Below are 21,412 nucleotides of genomic sequence, written 5' to 3' on the forward strand. Positions count from 1 at the left end.
AGAAGATATCATGCGAATGGAGTGGCCTGCCTGTTCTTCAGCCCTAAACCCCATCGAGCACGTACGGAATGCTCTCGGTCGACGTGTCGCTGCACGTCTTCAGACCCCTACGACACTTCCGGAGCTCCGACAAGCTCTGGTGCAAGATTGGGAGGCAGCTGATCGACCACCTGATCCAGAGTATGCCAACCCATTCTGCGGCCTGTGTACGTGTGCATGGCGATCATACCCCATATTGATGTCGGGGTACATGGGCAGGAAACAGTGGCGTTTTGCAGCACATGTGTTTCGGGACGGTTTTCTCAACTTATCACCAATACCGTGGACTTACAGATCTGTGTCGTGTGTGTTCCCTATGTGCCTATGCTATTAGCGCCAGTTTTGTGTAGTGCCACATTGTGTGGCACCACATTCTGCAATTATCCTTAATTTACGAGCATGAGTGAAGAAGTGGCCAGAGTCAGATTAGACTTGTAGTGGGTGTCTTCTTAGTAAATGCGGCCTGAGAACGTATTGTACAGTGTGTTTAGCTGCTGGCCACGTTTAGCCTCTTGTAGCGGCCGCCACCTCGAGACCGCGCTAAGTACATTTGTTGGTGACGGCAGGAGGAAGCCGTACGGGGAGGCTCTGACAGCTCGCGTGTATTGAGGTCGGCGGTGCCTTACGGCGGTGCCTTCACACGCTACATCAGACTATGACGCGCCGTCCGCACGTTGTTACCGTCCACTTGCCATATCTCATCAGAGACGACGGTAACGCCGGGAGTGGCCCAGGGAAGGGCGATAGCACAGGTGCTGTTCTCCAGGAACATAAACTGTCTGCCGGATAGGGTGGGCAGCAATCTGTGATTGTTTCCTGATGACACTGTTGTATACCGGAAAGTGTCGTCGTTGAGTGACTGTAGGCAGATGAAGGATCACTTGGACAGAATTTCTGTTCGATACGGCCCATGAAAGCTTGTTTTAAATGTTGGTGAACGTAAGTTAATGCGGATGGATAGCAGAAATATTTCTGTTACGTTCGAATGCAATATTAGTGATATGTTCATTTACTACGTCACGTCGATTTAAAATACAGACATAACGTAGGCAAATGACACACTGGCTGTTCTCTTCACCACAGAGTAGCACTTGCAAACTGCATCCTCAATTATTTGCTGAATGTACTCCAATCTCTGTCTTCCTCTATAGTTTTTGCACTCTACAGCTCCCTCTAGAACCATGGAAGTGGTTCCCTGATGTCTTAACAGATGTCCTGTCATCCTGTCCCTTCTCCTTCTCAGTGTTTTCCACATTTACCTTTCCTCTCCGATTCTGCGCAGAACCTCCTCATTCCTTACCTTACCAGTCCACCTAATTTTCAACATTCGTCTGTGGCACCACATCTCAAATGCTTCGATTCTCTTCTGTTCCGATTTTCCCACAGTCCATGTTTCACTACCATACGATGCTGAGCTCCATTCTCAGAAATTTATTCCTCAAATTAAGGCCTGTGTTTGGCAGTAGTAGATTTCTCTAGGCCAGAGATGGCCTTTTTGCCAGTACTAGTCTGCTTTTGAAGTCCCCCTTGACCCGCCCTTTATAGGTTGTTTTGCTGCCTAGGTAGTAGAATTCCTTAACTTCATCTACTTCGTGACCATCAATCCTAATGTTAGGTTTCTCGCTGTTCTTATTTCACATTAGTTTCGTCTTTCTTCGATTTATTCCCAACCCACACTCTGCACTCATTACACTGTTCATTCCATTCAGCAGATCATGTAATTCTTCTTCACTTTCACTCAGGATAGCAATGTCATCAGCGAATCGTATCACTGACATCCTTTCACCTTGAATTTTAATTCCACCCCTGAACCTTTCTTTTGATTCCATCATTGCTTCTTCGATGTACACATTGAACAGTAGAGGCGAAAGACTACATCCTTGTCTTACACCTTTTTAATCCGAGTACTTCTTTCTTGGCCGTCCACTATTGTCATTCTCTCTTGGCTCTTGTACATATTAAATATTACCAGTCGCTCCCTACAGCTTGCACCATGTTACATTGTCGAACGCCTTTTCCAGATGGACAAATCCTATGAACGTGTCTTGAATTTTCTTTAGTCTTGCAGACGGGAATAGCCATCGAAAAAATTTCGGTCATCCGCGTCTGAGCATCATAAAGGAGGATTGCCGTACTGAGCCCCAAGCACATCGCAACCGCTTCACAACGGCCCATGTCATCCGAGAACAAGTAATGGATTCACTGTAATATTCTGTATCATTCTCACCATTGTTCAGAAACCAGCAGCAGCAGGACTAGGTAATTACCAACCCATGCGTAGGCTACCATTAACACCACAAGCGGCTGCACTTGGAATGGTGTCGTGACTGCGAAACACGTAATGCTGGTGATTCGCGTCGCATACTGTTCAGCGATGAATCGTGATTCTTCCTACTCCGGAAGGCTGTTATATGTGATGATATGGGGAGAGGCCCCATTCATCCATTGTTTTGGAGATGCACAGCTGTGTTACTCCTGGCGTGAGGTGTGGTGAGCCTTACAGTATGACTTCAAGTCCGGCTAGTAGTGGTTTAGTGAACTCTGACATTCTGCGTTATAATGTGTTACCTCTCATGCCACACTACGGTGCTGCCATTTTTCAAAAGGACCATGCTAGTCCACACACATCAACCGTCTGCGTGATGCTAAGGTACTCCTGTGGTCAGAAGGATCCCCAGAGAGAACATGTGTGGTACTATCTGTCACAGTGCCGTTTCCAGGATACAAGAGTTGTGAACCAGCTTGCCTCAAGAGAGGAGACAACGGTTTATCGCACCCTTTCCTACCAAATCAGTCAGGCCTAAAGGCTGTAGGGGATGCAGCATCATACTGATAAGTGACCTCAGACTGCGAAGTTCTTTGAGAGTTTCACTCAATTTTCTAATCGCTGACGTAACATTGAAAACCCTCTCAACCCGTAAAGCTTCATTTCGTTTCCTCCTCTTTTTCTGAGTGCTTCCTTTTTCTGTCAGGCAGTGCAGAACGATCACTTAAAGTCATTGGTAGTGAAAGTGGACGGCCGACCTCGTTTTATTGGGAGAGTTCTGAGATCCTGTAATTTTCGTGAATGTTGCTGGAGGGTTTGAGACTTCATTAGATCGGATTACATGAAGCCGTCGGACCAATTCAGAGGCGTGTTGCCAGATGTTAACCGTCGGTTCAGTCAGTACGAGAGCGTTACGGAAATACTCCATAAGCTTAGATGGGAACACCTGGGAGGGAGAAGAGGACCTTTATGTGAAACACTGTTGAGAAATGTATAAAATGCATATGTGAACCATCAGTTGTTTTTATTTTAAACCCAAACGGTCTCGGACCATTTTACGGATGAATGGTTAAAATGGTTTCAGCCACTGTATTGCATTAGTCATTGCTGCAAATTTGTAGTGCATGTCATGAATGTAAATATATGACACAGGACTTTAAAAGCAAACGTACGAATACTAAATGTATACAGAGTAGTACTCATTGTTGAGGAAGTTGAGAAAACTAGCATTTGTGTAACGATTCTACTGTCTCCAAAAAAGGATAAAATCAGAGATACTGGGCGCCCTACAAATTCATAACAAGAAAACAAATCAGGTAAATAACTAATGCTGTTGACCACCCAAAGATGATAGTCGGGGACATGAACGGCCGTTATCCCACTTGAGATTTAAATGGTGAAGACAGAGTGGCAAGGGAACTCACAGGAAAAATAGACGAGGACGGACTAGTAGTACTGAACGACGAGACACCAACGAGAATCAACAGACCTAATCAACGAAGCAGCGCTGTAGACGTCAGTTCCGCTTCGACTAATACTGCGCGACAATCCAGCTGGGAAGTGTTACAAGAGCCACTCGGGTCCGATCACCTACCGATAACGATAAAATGTCAGGATAGCTCCAGTACAGGAGTAGTGAGCCTTCCGCAGTATAAATGGAACATAAGCAAAGCAAAGTGTGCACAATGGGGAGAAGTGCTGACGGAGATGAACGACTTTAAAGGAAGTTGGGATGTGACAGTGGACCAAGTAAACCTAGTACACAATACTGAAAGGGCAACAGGAGCCTCAAACCCACAAAACACGCCCTGCTGTGTTTCTGCTAGGCCACCTCCTGTCTTTTGAGACGAATAACGTGAGATGAGAGCTAAGGAGAAGAGCGAAGCACTCAAAACCCAGAAGTGTGAAGCCACAAAATAGAATTTTCTTAATTTTAGTCGCATCCTGGCAGGGACGAAGTGGCCGTAAAAAGCAAAAAGAGGGAAAGCTGGCGGTATTTATGAAGTATCTTATCTACAGAATCCTTCATGACTCTCGTTTGGAATAAGACCAAAAGGATAAGACGAATTAATACAAAAAAAGGAAAAGTACAGGCACCATCTAAAAATCTCTTAGAAAACATTTTATTCAATTTGATCCCAGACGCTGCAGAACAAGAAAAAAACGGGCTCATGGTAGACTGTCGGGTTCAACATCTATTAAATGGAAATTTGCCCTGACGGAACAGACTCGACCAATAGCCCACAGCAAGAGTACTGCCCCGGAACCGAATAATATTCATTATTCAACGTAAAAAAACATGCCGCAAAGGGGACGAATTCATCTATTGAATATCTTAACTAAAATATGAACTAAATAAATCTCTATCCCAGGAATGAAGACTGCTTGGGTCGTACCAATATAGGAGTTCGCGGGGCGTTCAATAAGTAACGCACCACACTTTTTTCCCGGTCAATTTACACTACTGGCCATTAAAATTGCTACACCAAGAAGAAATGCAGATAATAAACGGGTATTCATTAGACAAATATATTATATTAGAACTGACATGTGATTATATTTTCACGCAATTTGGGTGCAAACATCCGGAGAAATCAGTACCCAGAGCAACCAACTCTAGCCGTAATAACGGCCTTGATACGCCTGGGCATTGAGTCAAACAGAGCTTGGATGGCGTGTACAGGTGCAGCTGCCCATGCAGCTTCAACACGATACCACAGTTCATCAAGAGTAGTGACTGGCGTATTGTGATGAGCCAGTTGCTCGGCCACCATTGACCAGACGTTTTCAATTGGTGAGAGATCTGTAGAATGTGCTGGCCAGGGCAGCAGGCGAACATTTTCTGTATCCAGAAAGGCCCGTACAGGACCTGCAAAATGCGGTCGTGCGTTATCCTGCTGAAATGTGGGGTTTCGCAGGGATCGAATGAAGGGTAGAGCCATGGGTCGTAACACATCTGAAATGTAATGTCCAAAGTGCCGTCAATGCGAACAAGAGGTGACCGAGACGTGTAACTAATGGCACCCCATACCATCACGCCGGGTGATAACGCCCGTATGGCGATGACGACGCTTCCAATGTGCGTTCACCGCGATGTCGCCAAACACGGATGCGACCGTCATGATGCTGTAAACGGAACATGGATTCATCCGAAAAAACGACGTTTTGCCATTCGTGCATCCAGGTTCGTCGTTGAGTACACCATCGCAGGCACTCCTGTCTGTGATGCAGCGTCAAGAGTAACCGCAGCCACGGTCCCCGACCTGATACTCCATGCTGCTGCAAACGTTGTCGAACTGTTCGTGCAGATGGTTGTTGTCTTGCAAACGTCCCCATCTGTTGACTCAGGGATCGAGACGTGGTTGCACGACCCGTTACAGCCATGCGGATAAGATGCCTGTCATCTCGACTGTTAGTGACACGAGGCCGTTGGGATCCAGCACGGCGTTCCGTATTACCCTCCTGAACCCATCGGTTCCATATTCTGCTAACAGTCATTGTATCTCGACCAACGCGAGCAGAAATGTCGCGATACGATTAACCGCAATGGCGATAGGCTACAATCCGACCTTTATCGAAGTCGGAAACGTGATGGTAAGCATTTCTTCTCCTTACATGAGGCATCACAACAACGTTTCACCAGGCAACGCCGGTCAACTGCTGTTTGTGTATGAGAAATCGGTTGGAAACTTTCCTCATGTCAGAACGTTGTAGGTGTTGCGACCGGCGCCAACCTTGTGTGAACGCTCTGAAAAGCTAATCATTTGCATATCACAGCATCTTCTTTCTGTCGGTTAAATTTCGCATCTGTAGCACGTCACCCTCGTGGTGTAGCAATTTTAATGGCCAGTAATGTAATCTGTTTTCGATGGTTCGTGGTGACATGTTGCCTGTAACCTCTGCTCGTGAGACACCACATGGATGCACAGAGGAGGGTACTTTGTACCGCTATTAGTCATTACCTTTCCTGTTCCACTCGCGAATGGAACGAGGAGAAAATGACTGTCTGTATGTTTCTGCACGAGCCCTGATGTCTCTTGCCTATCTTTGCAGTCCTACACAGCCCGCATCTCGTGGTCGTGCGGTAGCGTTCTCGCTTCCCACGCCCGGGTTCCCGGGTTCGATTCCCGGCGGGGTCAGGGATTTTCTCTGCCTCGTGATGGCTGGGTGTTGTGTGATGTCCTTAGGTTAGTTAGGTTTAAGTAGTTCTAAGTTCTAGGGGACTCGTGACCATAGATGTTAAGTCCCATAGTGCTCAGAGCCATTTGAAGCAGTCCTACACAAAATGTACGTCGGTGGCAGTACGATCGTTCTGCAGCCTGTCGAAAATGTTGGTGCTCTAGTTTCAACAGTATTTCGCAAGTACACTAAGCATCTCCGTAATATTCGTGTATTGATCGAACTCACTGGTAACAAGTCCAGCAGCACGCCAGTCAATTGTTTCAATATCTTCCATTAATCCAGCCTGGTGTGGATGCCAAACATTCGAGCAGGACTCAAGAAATGTATTCTGAACACTGTCTCCTCTGTAGATGAGCCACATTTTTCTACAGTTCTCCCAATAAACCGAAGCCGACCTTCCACTTTCCTGCAACTGGCCTTATGTGTTCGATCCATTGCATGTCGCTTTGCAACACTACGTCTATGTATTTGAAACGCCCACTAAATCACGCAGGGCTAACAGACAATTAGGATTGTGGAAAGGGCCAAGGGAGTTGCGGTCCGATTCATTTCACAATTGTAATTTATTATCATTTAGTTCACAAAAACACTTTTGAAAGAATTAAATTTGCTTCGCGGCTGAAGGCCTCCAAACAGATGCTTTAGAATCGTTCACCTAGACGAGACAGGTGGTGAGTCCAACTACCCTTAACTCGTGCGAACCCAACCAACGGACAATCACGGACCGACCGACCAACCGCTTGCTTGCCACGACGGAGTACACCAGAATTCAAGCCCCCCTCCCCTCCCCCCCCCAAAAATAAAATAAAATAAAATAAAAAAATTATAGGTATCACTATCCCCAAACAAACGCGTATATGAACTGAAGTGCCAAATCTACACACCATGTGAGGAGCTGACACTGCCTAAAAACTACATTAGCGGCCAGGGCAGGTAACCAGAACACTAACGGCAGAGAATTCCGCTGGTGCACTCGAATTGTATTCAACCAATATAGTTAATTGCACCGCATGGCGGCTAAATTTCAGCAACAGAAAAACTCGGTGTTGCTCACTGGAAAACCTCCCCAACAGCGAACCACCGAAACGATCCACCACAACATGAATGGACGTGGCTTGGGTAGTTGAAACCACTACTCAACTTTGACGTCCTGGGTCGGTGAACCACGAAGTTCGTAGCGATCGGAAAGCTCCACACACGCACACAGCGCTCCAACACTGCGCAGGGACCGGCAGCGGGCCCAGGCGACTGCACCGCACGGAGATGTCCTCCCTGGCCGCACCAACCGACCGACTCTTCTCAGAATGGCGACAATATCTAAAACAGTCGTCAGTGGAAATAACGCCCACTACACACACACAACCTGACAAACACTTGCACGAAGACCTGAATGATACCCAACAGTAACTAAGCACACACGAAGAGAAATCGGGAGTCGATGCACACACACACACACAGAGCCGGATCATGAACGATCGGCGAGCCAAAACGCGTCGTCCTGTTGGACGACCGACCAACGATCCACTAAGACCGTGGCCCGGCTCAAGTGATGCGTGGCGACAATGGTCGGGCGAGCCCTGTCGACGCAAACGTCACTGCTCCAACCCGACTGCACTAGTGCCGCATTGCAACTCCCCGACTGGCAAGTCCGGACTGCACTCCAGACACTTTCCAACTGACTGGCAGCCCGAACTCGCAACCCGAACTCCCTTACGACAGACAACGACCGCGAAGTAATAGCTGTCGAGCAAAGACACTACGACAGGGGATATATCGATACGCGCTGCTAACGCCGCTCACGGTCTGGCAAAGGAGCTACTCAGTGGCAGCAGTAATTTAAATTAACGTAGTGAGGTGGAGGTATGTTAAATACAGGGTGTAAAATACATTACGGTGGGAACACGAGCCACGCACGGTCCAATATTTAACCGACATGAGTACGTCGGGCAGCTCAGCTCTAATACTGTATTTGAACATAACAGGTTTGTTTCCCCTTCTCATCTGCAAGATCTTACATATTCCTGCGTTTGGGCAAGGTGCCACTCATTACATGAAATAGAAATTCTGTCCAAGTTACCTTGCATCTTTCTACAGTCATTCAGTGACGGCACTATCAGCAAACAGTCACAGATTTCTGCTCGCCCTATAGGTCAGATCATTTATGTATATAGAGAACAAAAGCAGTCCTATCACATATCCATGTGGCACTCTTGACGATATTTTTGTCTCCGATGAACACTCGCCACCCAGGGCAACGTACTGGGTTCTAACTTTAAAAATCTTATAGCTACCCACGTATCTGAGAAACTATTCCGTATGCTCGGATCTGCAATGTGCACTGTGTCAAATGTTTTCCTGATATCTGGGAATATACGATCTGACTTTTGGCCTTCAACCATGAGTCGCACCACTAAATGATGATCCTGTCTCCGTTCCATACGCGAATGGCACGTGGGAAGAATTATAGTCGGTAAACCTCCATATTAGCTCCAGTTTAGCAAATTTTCTCGATGTTATCATTTCGCGAGATGTATGTTGGAGGAAGCAATAAACAGAATGAGTCACTAACTATTGTCACCAAGAACAACTGCGGAAGTATGATAGGAGCTGAAAAGTTTGCGGGACACAAGTTGCAGGGGACAACGGGGTCCATAATATGGCGTTGGCTTTTTGTTGCTAGGTGGGGTCGTTTCAGAGATATGAAGGCCGACTTTGATTTTTAAATGGGATGCTATAGTTTGGTACTTATTTTCTGATAGCGGCTATCGAGACGAATCCAATGATGTGTAACAGTAAGGTCTTTGAACGTCAACGGAGGATAAAAAGTGGCATGAACGTCCATTTACAGAAGGTGTTCGAAGTGACGACCATTGATATCAATGCAGTGCTGCAATCTTCTTATCATGGATTGAGTGGTATTCCTTATCACATCGGCACTTATCGAAGCACATGCTCTGACAATTCTCTCTCGTATATGTTCAGGTGTAGTTGGAACGTCTTTATAAACAATGTCTTTTACGAATCCCCACAAGAAAAAATCCAGAGGCGTCAAGTCTGGCGAACTAGCCAGTCACGATACATCTCCTCACGATTTGGGAATTGTCTCTGCAACTCATTTCTAGCCATCAGAGAAAAATGTGCCGGACACCCATCGTGTTGATATCACATTCTGTTCCTTGTTCCTAAAGGTATTTCTTCCAATAACAGACCTAATACCTCTTGCAGGAATGTGGTGCACTTCCTACCATTAAGATTTCCTTCGATGAAATAGGGGCCTATAGTTCTGTCCTCCAGAATCCGGCACCATACATTCACCGACCACTGTTTTTGGCGTGCAACTGGCCGCAGCCAAATGGATTTTCAGTTGTCCAGTATTGCATGTTATGCAAATTAACATTTCCATGGTTCGTGAATGTAGCCTCGTCAGTAAATAAAATCAAATTAATAAATGTGTCATCCCTCTGAATCTGAATTTGAGCCGATCGGGCCGGCCGATGTGGCCGTGCGGTTAAAGGCGCGTCAGTCTGGAGCCGCGTGACCGCTACGGTCGCAGGTTCGAATCCTGCCTCGGGCATGGATGTGTGTGATGTCCTTAGGTTAGTTAGGTTTAATTAGTTCTAAGTTCTAGGCGACTGATGATCTCAGAAGTTAAGTCGCATAGTGCTCAGAGCCATTTGAGCCCATCGGCAGAATTCAGTGCGTCGCATACAATCCGTCCAGTTAATTCCTGGTGGGACTGATACGGTGAGGATGATATTTATGGCGATGCAGAACACGAACGACATTACTCTGGCTCATACCAGATTCTCTTGCGATCTGACGCGAACTAACACAAGGATCTCGAACCGCAGTGGCAAGAGTAGCAATTTCCGTTTTCTCGTTAGTATCTTTCGTTTGCCGGATATGTTTTCGATGCGTTTAACATCCAGTTGTTCTCAATTTATCCATACACATATTTAAATGTACGACGTGTAGGGTAAGTATGTTGAGGATATCTTTCAGCGTATAAGTCTCTAGCTCTCACTGAATTTCGTTGGCATTCTCCGTAAATGAGAAGCATGTAGATTTGTTCTTCCAAGGAATATATCATTCACATTCGCTTGATTCGACGATACTAGTCTTACCGTTCCTATTCGTGTTCTATAGCGATACCGTAAAATGGTGTTTACATTTCAATGGCGCGTTGGATGGATACGCCGTATTTGGCGAATATTTACTATTTGCACGATATACGAAGGAGAATTGTCAGAGTATGTGCTTCGATAAGTGCCGATGTGATAAGGAATACCACTCAATCCATGATACGAAGATTGCAGCACTGCATATTACCAATGATCATCACTTCGATCACCTTCTGTAAATGGACGTTCATGCCACCTTTTTGACCTTCGTTGACCTTCAAAGAACTTACTGTTACACATCATTGGATTCGTCTCGATAGCCGCTATCAGAAAATAAGTACCACACTACAGCATCCGATTAAAAAAAAGTTGACCTTCACATCTCTGACGCGACCCCACCTAGCAACAAAAAACCAACGTCATACTATGGCCCAAGTTGTCCCATGCAACATTTGTCCCTCAAACTTTTCAGCTCCTATCATACTTTCGGAGTTATTCTAGGTGGCAATAGTCAGTGACTCACCCTGTATTGTCCGACTCTTCCCGGAACGTATTCTCTCGGAACTTCAGCAATAAAACTCTCCGTGATGCACAACGTCTCTCTTGTAGAGTTTGTTGAGCATATCCGAAACGCTGTCGCGTCGACTAAACGATCCCGTGACAAAACGCGCTGCCCTTTTCTGGGTCTTGTCTATCTCTTCATTTAATTCTTTCTGGTAAGTATCCCAGACTGATGAGCAATACTCAAGAATGGGTCTAAGTGCCAGGATAATGGTGATCCCGGTTGTAAATTAGTGTTTCAGTTTGAAAGGTCTCCTGCACAAAGTTACTCACTGACTGCAACACCGCTTACGCGAAAGGAAAATGAATGTAAATTACCTTCTCAAGTTTTGGAACATTGACGTCTGAGAGCATGTCCATTAATTACGTGAGCTAAAAAGGGGGAGGGGGGAGGGATGAAGGGGTCTGTTGAAATCTCATCAAATCTGTTTTTAAGAGGGGGTGGGGTGTAAATCTCACGCCACTTTTAATTCAGAGAAAATACACAACTGTAACGGGTAACAATACCTAAGCGCCCACCAATCTTTATGGCCACTCCGAACTGATCTGAAAGCTTTCAACGGGTGCATGTCCGTGATTCCCTGATCTGAAACAAACGCCGCACAAGTGTTATATTTCATTCAGGGAATTCTCTGCTGCGCCGTCGAAAGCACTGCGTGTCATTCAGTGAGTCAGTCGTGATATTCTGCAACCCCTATAAAGCCGATGTTGTTCTGCTCAGCATGAATTTGTATGAAAACTTTTACAATGTATGTTAAGCGAAACGACGACACTTCGGAATACACATACGAGCAAGAAATGAACCTTTGCGGAAGGAAGGTAAGCTGAATTTCACTGGCAATAATTCTCTTGGTGATCATATTAGTCAAGAGATTGAAAAGCTACGTAATTATTCTGTTCGAAGGGAGGTACAAACAATGTTGTCTTTCATCTGCAAAATAAATAACGTTTCGATGACATTTAGTGTGTACAATAAACCAATAACAGTTAAATTTTTTAGGAATCCGTCAAAACGGTTAATACTAAACTACATGATCAAAAGTATCCGGACACCCTCAATAACATACGTTTTTAATATTAGTAGCATTGTGCTGCCGCCTACTGCGAGGTACTCCATATCAGCGACCTCAGTAGTCATTAGACATCGTGAGAGAGCAGAATGGGGCGCTCCGCAGAACTCACGGACTTCGAACGTGGTCAAGTGAATAGGTGTCACTTATGCCATATGTCTGTAAGAGAGATTTCCACACTCCTAAACATCCCCAGGTCCACTGTTTCCGATATGATAGTGAAGTGGAAACGTGAAGGGACACGTACAGCACAAAAGCGTACAGGCCGACCTCGTCTGTTGACTGGCAGAGACCGCCCATAGTTGAAGAGGGTAATAGGTAGACATCTATCCAGACCATCACACAGGAATTCCAAACTGCCTCAGGATCCACTATAAGTACTATGACAGTTTGGCGGGAGGCGATAAAACTTGGACTTCATTGACGAGCGGCTGCTCATAAGCCAAACATCACGCCGGTAAACGCCAAACGACGCCTCACTTGGCGTAAGGAGCGTAAACATTGGACGATTGAATATTGGAAAAACGTTGTAGAGTGACGAATCACGGTACATTATGTGGCGATCAAATGGCAGGGTGTGGGCATGGCGAATGACCGGTGAACGTCATCCGTCAGTGTGTACAATGCAAACAGTAAAATTCGGAGGCGGTGGTGTTATGGTGTGGTCGTGTTTTACATGGCGGGGTCTTTCACCCCTTGTTGTTTTGCGTGGCACTATCACAGTACAAGCCTACATTGATGTTTTAAGCATCTTCTCGCTTCCCACTGTTGAAGAGCAATTCGGGAATGGCGATTGCATCTTTCAACACGACCGAGCACCTGTTCATAATGCACGGCCTTGGGCGGAGTGGTTACACAACAATAACATCCCTGTAATGACCTGGCCTGGACAGAGTCCTAACCTGAATCCTACAGAACACCGACATCGATACCTCTCCTCAGCGCTGCACTCTGTTAAGAATGGGCTTCCATTCCCCAAGAAACCTTCCAGCAACTGGTAGAACGTATGCCTGCGAGAGTGGAAGCTGTCACGAAAGCTAGGGGTGGGCGGACACCATATTGAATTCCAACATTACCGATGGAGGGCGCCACGAACTTTTAAGCCATTTTCGGCCAGGTGCCCGGATACTTTTGATCACATAGCGTATTTTCGTGGAGCCTTTTCGTCGGTCTGTCTTTGTCGCTCTGTCTGTCTGTCCAAGGGTTCGTTTCATTGAAGTGTTAAAGAATTTAATCAGTGTTTAAAACAAATAAAAAGTATTTATTTTTACAAATTTTTACAAGACTGTGGAGTAAACCTCACATGAGACGGATGGGTGGAGGGAGAGTATCACACCACATCTTACCAAATACCATTAAAGGGGGAGGAGAGAGTCCAAATTTTGAAAACAACCCGTCACTTAATTAATGGACGTCTTTTTAGGGAACCTCTGACGCTTACCCTGTGGATGTGACTGGAAAAGTTTCCGTAGTGGAAGAACTTTCTTATTATGGACGGTCGGTATCGTCCACCGAATGGCTAATCCGTAAACTACAACCTTCCGAGGGGAGCAGATTGCAAATTACAGTAGATTTGATACTTCCTGGCGGATTAAAACTGTGTGCCGGACCCTAAGTTCTTCCATTCTTTCTAAAGTTTTATCTACACTAGAACCAAACAGTACAATGTCATACTGTCATACTGAAAACGGCGGTGGCTTACATATTTTCCAGTAACATGTATTTCTTCTTTGTTTTTCTCTAAGGCTGGAGCGGCCAAGATTTCGGATCGCGTGACGCGCCCTGGCGTGAGTGCCACAGCCCTCAGCCTAGCCGCCTACTGACACGCAATACTGTCAAACGGCGAAGAAGGGGATGACGCGAACGCGCCGCATGTGCACTGAAGAGGCAAAGAAACTGATACTCCTGCCTAATATCGTGTAGGGCCTCGGGCGAGCACGCAGAAGTGCTGCAACACGACGTGGCATGGACTCGACTATGTCTGAAGTAGTGCTGGAGGGAAATGACACCAGGAATCCTGCAGGGCTGTCCATAAATCCGTAAGAGTACAAGGGGGTGGAGATCTCTTCTGAACAGCACCTTGTAAGGCATCCCAGATATGCTCAATAATGTTCATGTCTGGGGAGTTTGGTGGTCAGCGGAAGTGTTTAAACTCAGAAGAGTGTTCCTGGAGCCACTTAGCAATTCTGGACGTATGGGGTGTCGCATTGTCCTGCTGAATTGCCGAAGTCTGTCAAATGCACAATGGACACGAATGGATGCAGGTGATCAGACAGGATGCTGACTTACGTATCACCTGTCAGTGTCGGATTAGACGTATCAGGGGTACCATATCAATCCAACTTCACATGCCCCACACCATTACAGAAGCTCCACGAGTTTCAACAGTCCCCTGCTGACATGCAGGGCCCATGGATTCATGAGGTTGTCTCCATAGCCGTAAGCGTCCATCTGCTCGATGCAGTTTGAAACTAGACTCGTTCAGCGAGGCAACATGTTTCCAGTTGTAGTGTCCCTTTTGCAATATTCACCCTTATCGAGGTGAAACATAAATAAAAATGACTGTATGTGACCGAAAATGAACTGCAAACATCGATTTATCTGCGAAAGGTAATAACACTAACTGTAAAAATATGCAATATAGATCGATAGATGTAGAAAAGACATTATTTTTAGTGTATGAGATTATAATGTGTAAATAATTAAAAGAAGTATTATCATCTCTGTAAAAGTATAAAACACAATGCAATGTTCATTCTTCTGTCTAGTCTGTTTTGTTCTGTTCGTTCTGGTGTTAGCTGGAATAAGGTACGCAAGCTATTGTGCTGCGCCAGCATTTGTTTCTGTCGTAACGTAATTGCAAATATTTAATGGTGTAAACTGTGTCCTAGTAAGAATACATTAGTATAAAGTGATCTCCGTGTGTTATTTCAAGAACCTACGCCACATTTGTCTTATGAAAAGAATATTTAATGAAAATTATTTAGCATGTTTCCAGCTGTTGCGGAGCGAGTAACAGTGATCTCTGATTGTTAACAATTAGCCGCCATTACACGGTACATTTAAAAACATTTTTTCACAGCACAATGTCTGGCAGCCGGAGCGGAAGAAATTATGTAAAAATGTTCAGTGAGATTAATTGAAGTAATCCAGTGAAATAATTTTATTAAAACTTGTCTATTTTCTGTGATAGTGAACTGGAGCTGAGTAATACTACGCTATTGCAGTTACAGCAATTTGTATGGAGCCTGGCGCTCGATAAAACCAGATATAATACGTAATTGGCAACCTGCGAAATTCATTATTTTGCTTATTATATCTCTTTTGTATTTGTTTGAAAGCTAAAAGTAAAAACTAACTCCACTAAAAATCAGTAACAGATCACGATAAATCAAAGGACAAACAAATTTACTAGGAGAGTGTTTCCTCAAAATAAATAGTTACATTATTTTTTTAAGAGATATAATACAGTCATGAACAGTCTAACGTCGGTGTTGACTGTCCCAGGCGAACGTGAACTTTGTTTCGTGCAATCATCAAGGGTACACGAGTGGAGCTTCGGCTACAGAAGCCCAAATCAATGATGTTTCGTTGAATGGTTCGCACGCCGACACTTGCCGATGGCCCCGGATCTGAAATCTGCATCAATTTGCGGATGGATTGCACTTCCGTCACGTTGGACGATTGTCTTCAGTCTTCGTTGGTCCCGTTCATGCAGGACCTTTTCCCGGCCACAGCGATGTCGGAGATTTCAAGTTTTACCAGATTCGTGATATTCACGGTATACTCGTGAAATGGTCGTAAGGGAAAATCCCCACTTCATCTTTACCTCGGAGATACTGTGCCCCATCGCACGTGTGCTGACTATAACAACACGTTCAAACTCACTTAAGTCTTGATAACCTGCCATTGTAGCAGCAGTAACCGATCTAACAACTGTCTAACTTGTTGTCTTATATAGGCGTTGCCGACCGCAAGGCCGTACTCTGCCTATTTACACATCTATATATTTCAATATGCATACCTATACCAGATCTTTGGGGCTTCAGTGTAAACGGCAGTGCAGTCGCGTTGCATACGACTTGGTTTCATATTTCATGTTTCACAACAACACAGATCACAGACGAAATAAATTTTCAGTATTATTTAATTATTTCTGGTGCACTGAAGACGATATATAATTTTTATCTGGTACAAACTGTGGCACAAGGGCAGTTGCAGACAGCTGCACCAAATTTCGCACTCAAGTTGCCACAAAATCGTGGTTCGTTCCGTAATCGATAAAAGATCTACACAAATATGTCGATCGCAATATTTTATCGCTTTTGCGACCACATTATGGTGACGTGGAAACTCTACCTGAGGAAAGCAATACAGATATCCTGGACAGTTTTAACGTAAAAGAATTCGTCATTAAAACGGGAATAACCTAGCAGGTCAATCAGTTACAGCTCCACAGGCACAGGGGCGCTTTCAACTGAAACGACAAACGGTCTTGCAAACAGCTCAAAAATACACTCCCGGAAGGAGATTTCGACAGCAGACGACTTCATAACATGATGCTAGTATATGGAGACAATGCATCAAAAAAGAACTACACGTAAGAAGTTTGAGCGACTTCCAAACGTCGTATCGATGTCTGTAATGGAGGAAGCAACTTATTTCACAAGTGTTCTTTGTCAGATAGTGAGAAAGGAAATTCAGAAGGCACATGGATTTCAAGGCGAACAAAAAGCCGAGACGCTTCAAGAGGTCATAAGGGAGGAAGTGGAACAGACATTGAACCCAATCTCTCGTCCTTCATTCCCCTTTAAAACGGTGAAAAGGTCGAGACCCAGTCGAAGTTACGTTTCTACAATGTCTCCTGAGGAACATGTTTGGGCACCAAGGAAGACTGACGTCTGGAGGACCCAGGATAACCAACCAGTACGTTTCCACTGTGGACGGCCGGGACACATGGTACGCAATTGTCGAGAATGGCGGCGCGGATATTTGATGACGCCAGAGCCGGAAGACAGCAGATCTTAGCCGACGCCGATTCCGGGATGACGAAGATGAATAAGAAGATGGTGCAGAACGACATACGAGGGCAGTTCAATAAGTAATGCAACACATTTTTTTTCTCGGCCAATTTTGGTTGAAAAAAACGGAAATTTCTTGTGGAATATTTTCAAACATTCCCGCTTCGTCTCGTATAGTTTCATTGACTTCCGACAGGTGGCAGCGCTGTACGGAGCTGTTAAAATGGCGTCTGTAACGGATGTGCGTAGCAAACAACGGGCAGTGATCGGGTTTCTTTTGGCGGAAAACCAGGGCATCTCAGATATTCATAGGCGCTTGCAGAATGTCTACGGTGATCTGGCAGTGGACAAAAGCACGGTGAGTCGTTGGGCAAAGCGTGTGTCATCATCGCCGCAAGGTCAAGCAAGACTGTCTGATCTCCCGCGTGCGGGCCGGCCGTGCACAGCTGTGACTCCTGCAATGGCGGAGCGTGCGAACACACTCGTTCGAGATGATCGACGGATCACCATCAAACAACTCAGTGCTCAACTTGACATCTCTGTTGGTAGTGCTGTCACAATTGTTCACCAGTTGGGATATTCAAAGGTTTGTTCCCGCTGGGTCCCTCGTTGTCTAACCGAACACCATAAAGAGCAAAGGAGAACCATCTGTGCGGAATTGCTTGCTCGTCATGTGGCTGAGGGTGACAATTTCTTGTCAAAGATTGTTACAGGCGATGAAACATGGGTTCATTACTTCGAACCTGAAACAAAACGGCAATCAATGGAGTGGCGCCACACCCACTCCCCTACCAAGAAAAAGTTTAAAGCCATACCCTCAGCCGGTAAAGTTATGGTTACAGTCTTCTGGGACGCTGAAGGGGTTATTCTGTTCGATGTCCTTCCCCATGGTCAAACGATCAACTCTGAAGTGTATTGTGCTACTCTTCAGAAATTGAAGGAACGACTTCAGCGTGTTCGTAGGCACAAAAATCTGAACGAACTTCTCCTTCTTCATGACAACGCAAGAACTCACACAAGTCTTCGCACCCGAGAGGAGCTCACAAAACTTCCGTGGACTGTTCTTCCTCATGCACCCTACAGCCCCGATCTCGCACCGTCGGATTTCCATATGTTTGGCCCAATGAAGGACGCAATCCGTGGGAGGCACTACGTGGATGATGAAGAAGTTATTGATGCAGTACGACGTTGGCTCCGACATCGACCAGTGGAATGGTACCGTGCAGGCATACAGGCCCTCATTTCAAGGTGGCGTAAGGCCGTAGCGTTGAATGGAGATTACGTTGAAAAATAGTGTTGTGTAGCTAAAAGATTGGGGAATAACCTGGTGTATTTCAATGCTGAATAAAACAACCGCTGTTTCAGAAAAAAAATGTGTTGCATTACTTATTGAACTGCCCTCGTAGGTCACCATCGCCGCAAGCTAGCCGCTGGAGAGGACGCTCCCCAACACGCCGAGCAAGGTCTCCATCGCCGTTTGGAAGTTCCAGCCGATCACCTAGCCGCCGTAACCTGGAAAACTAAAGGGTGCGACCTTCCTGGGAGGTGAGGCCGCCGAAGAGATAAATCCTCTGCCGTCGATCACTGCAAAAATGATAGGAAACTACGTCGATATCCTCATGAATGGCCGACCAGCCCAAGCTCTAATGGACTCTGGAGCATCATATTCAGTCATTTCGGAGAAGTACCGTCGCCAGTTGTAGAAAACCATATTTGTCGACAGCAAAACATCTCTGCTCATGGTGGCTAATGGGAAATATGTAAAAACTGCAGGCGGATGTGCCATTCATCATCTTACAAGAGTGTAGTCAGACGTCATTCTCGGATGGAACTTTTTGAAAGCTTCTTAGGCAATTATAGATTGTGGTTGCTAGAAGATTACGCTAGACGAGATGATATACTGTGGACAGGACGATGCGCATCCGATTGTGTGCAGACTATGTGTGCTGGATGAAGTGATCATTCCCGCAGTCAGCGCTAGAAAGGTAACTGTCAAGTGTCATGCCACGCATCAGCCCATGTATCTTGTAGTGTAATGTAAGACAAGCATACCACTGAAGAATAACTTGGTCATCCCAGCCTCTGTCGTCTCGTTTAAGAACGGATTCGGTGAATTGTGGATAGTTAACTGTCGCCGAGAACCGCAGATACTTCCAAGACGCATGTGCGTAGCAAACGTTGAGCCGTTAATTAAGGAACAGCTGAGCGTCATAGAAACCACCGATGCCGCGTCTGTGGGCGAAATTAGCGCTGCCACTACGAGACAAGATCTTCTAGCTCGACTATCACCAGATCGCACTAAGGAACAACAGAAGAAGCTACTTGCCATTCTTCAAGAGTTCTCTGAATTCTTCACTCCACAGGTGAAGAGCAAATTAGACAAATCGACGATGAAGCACCGGATCAGCGCTGGAGACTGTCAACCAATAAGCCAGAGAGCACACCGTGTGTCAGCAACGGAACGTCGAATAATTCGCGACGGGGTAGAGAAAATGATGAAGAATGACATCATTCAGCCTTCACAGAGCCCATGGTCGACACCAGTGGTCCTCGTCAGGAAGAAGAATGGCAGTTGGCGCTTTTGTGTTGATTACAGGAAGCTTAATAAGACAACTAAAAAGGACGTTTATCCTCTTCCACGAATTGACGATGCTCTGATTGTCTGAAGGGAGCTACGTTTTTCTCAACCATGGACATGTACCCGGGATACTGGCAAATCGAAGTAGGTGAGGCTCATCGTGAGAAAACTGCATCATCACCCCTGAGGGCCTGTATGAGTTAAAGGTAATGCCGTTTGGTTTGTGTAATGCACCAGCAATTTTGAAAGAATGATGGATAATCTTCTACGTCACCTGAAGTGTACGATGTGTCTGTGTTATTTATACGACATTATAGTGTTCTCAGACAATTTGATGAACATATAAAAAGACTGAGGGCCGTTCCTAAGTGTCTCCAACAAGGTGGACTGAAAATTAATCCAAGAAAGTGTATCTTTGGAGCAAAAGAAAACAAAATACTTCGACACCTTGTGTCAAACGAAGGTGTGCGACCAGACCCAGAAAAGGTGAGATCTATAACGGAATTTCCTATTCCTATAAGTATTACAGATATTAGAAGCTTTCTCGGATTATGTTCTTATTAACGTCGTTTTACCAAAGACTTCTGTATCAAAGCCAGGCCACTCCAACAGTTGTTAAAAGCCGATGCTAAATTTATCTTGGGTGGTGCTTAACAATATTCTTTTGATGTGCTGCGAACAGCTCTGACGACTGACCCTGTACTTGGTCTGTATGATGAGAGAGCACCTACAGAACTACACACAGACGCCAGTGGGTACGGGATCGGTGCTGTTCTGGTGCAAATTTAGGATGGAAAAGAGAAGGTTATAGCCTATGCCTCTAGGACACTTACAAAAGCCGAGAGAAACTACTCAATTACAGAAAGAGAATGTCTTGCTGTGATCTGGGCCATGTGCAAATTTCGACAGTATCTCTTTGGAAGGCCATTCACAGTTGTTACAGGCCATCATTCACTTTGTTGGTTGACAGATCTTAAGGATCACCCGCAGCTCGTGGTCGTGCGGTAGCGTTCTCGCTTCCCGCGCCCGGGTTCCCGGGTTCGATTCCCGACGGGGTCAGGGATTTTCTCTGCCTCGTGATGGCTGGGTGTTGTGTGATGTCCTTAGGTTAGGTTAGGTTTAAGTAGTTCTAAGTTCTAGGGGACTGATGACCATAGATGTTAAGTTCCATAGTGCTCAGAGCCATTTGAACCATCTTAAGGATCCAACAGGACGACTCGCCAGGTGGGCACTACGTCTTCAAGAGTATGACATTACCATAGTGTACAACAGTGGAAGAAAACACCAAGATGACGACTGTCTCAAGAAACTCTGTGCAAGACCATCAAGACTTTGATGAAGATAGTGACTGTCTCTCTGCACTCCAGGGTCTTTCTGCTGAGCAGAGCCGGCCGTGGTGGCCAAGCGGTTAAAGGCGCTACACTCTGGAACCGCGCGGCCGCTACGGTCGCAGGTTCGAATCCTGCCTCCGGCATGGATGTGTGTGATGTCCTTAGGTTAGTTAGGTTTAAGTAGTTCTAAGTTCTAGGGGACTGATGACCTTAGAAGTTAAGTCCCATAGTGCTCAGAGCCAT

This window comes from Schistocerca americana, chromosome 5 (genome assembly GCF_021461395.2).
Source record: "Schistocerca americana isolate TAMUIC-IGC-003095 chromosome 5, iqSchAmer2.1, whole genome shotgun sequence".
In the NCBI taxonomy this organism is placed as follows: Eukaryota; Metazoa; Arthropoda; class Insecta; order Orthoptera; family Acrididae; genus Schistocerca; species Schistocerca americana.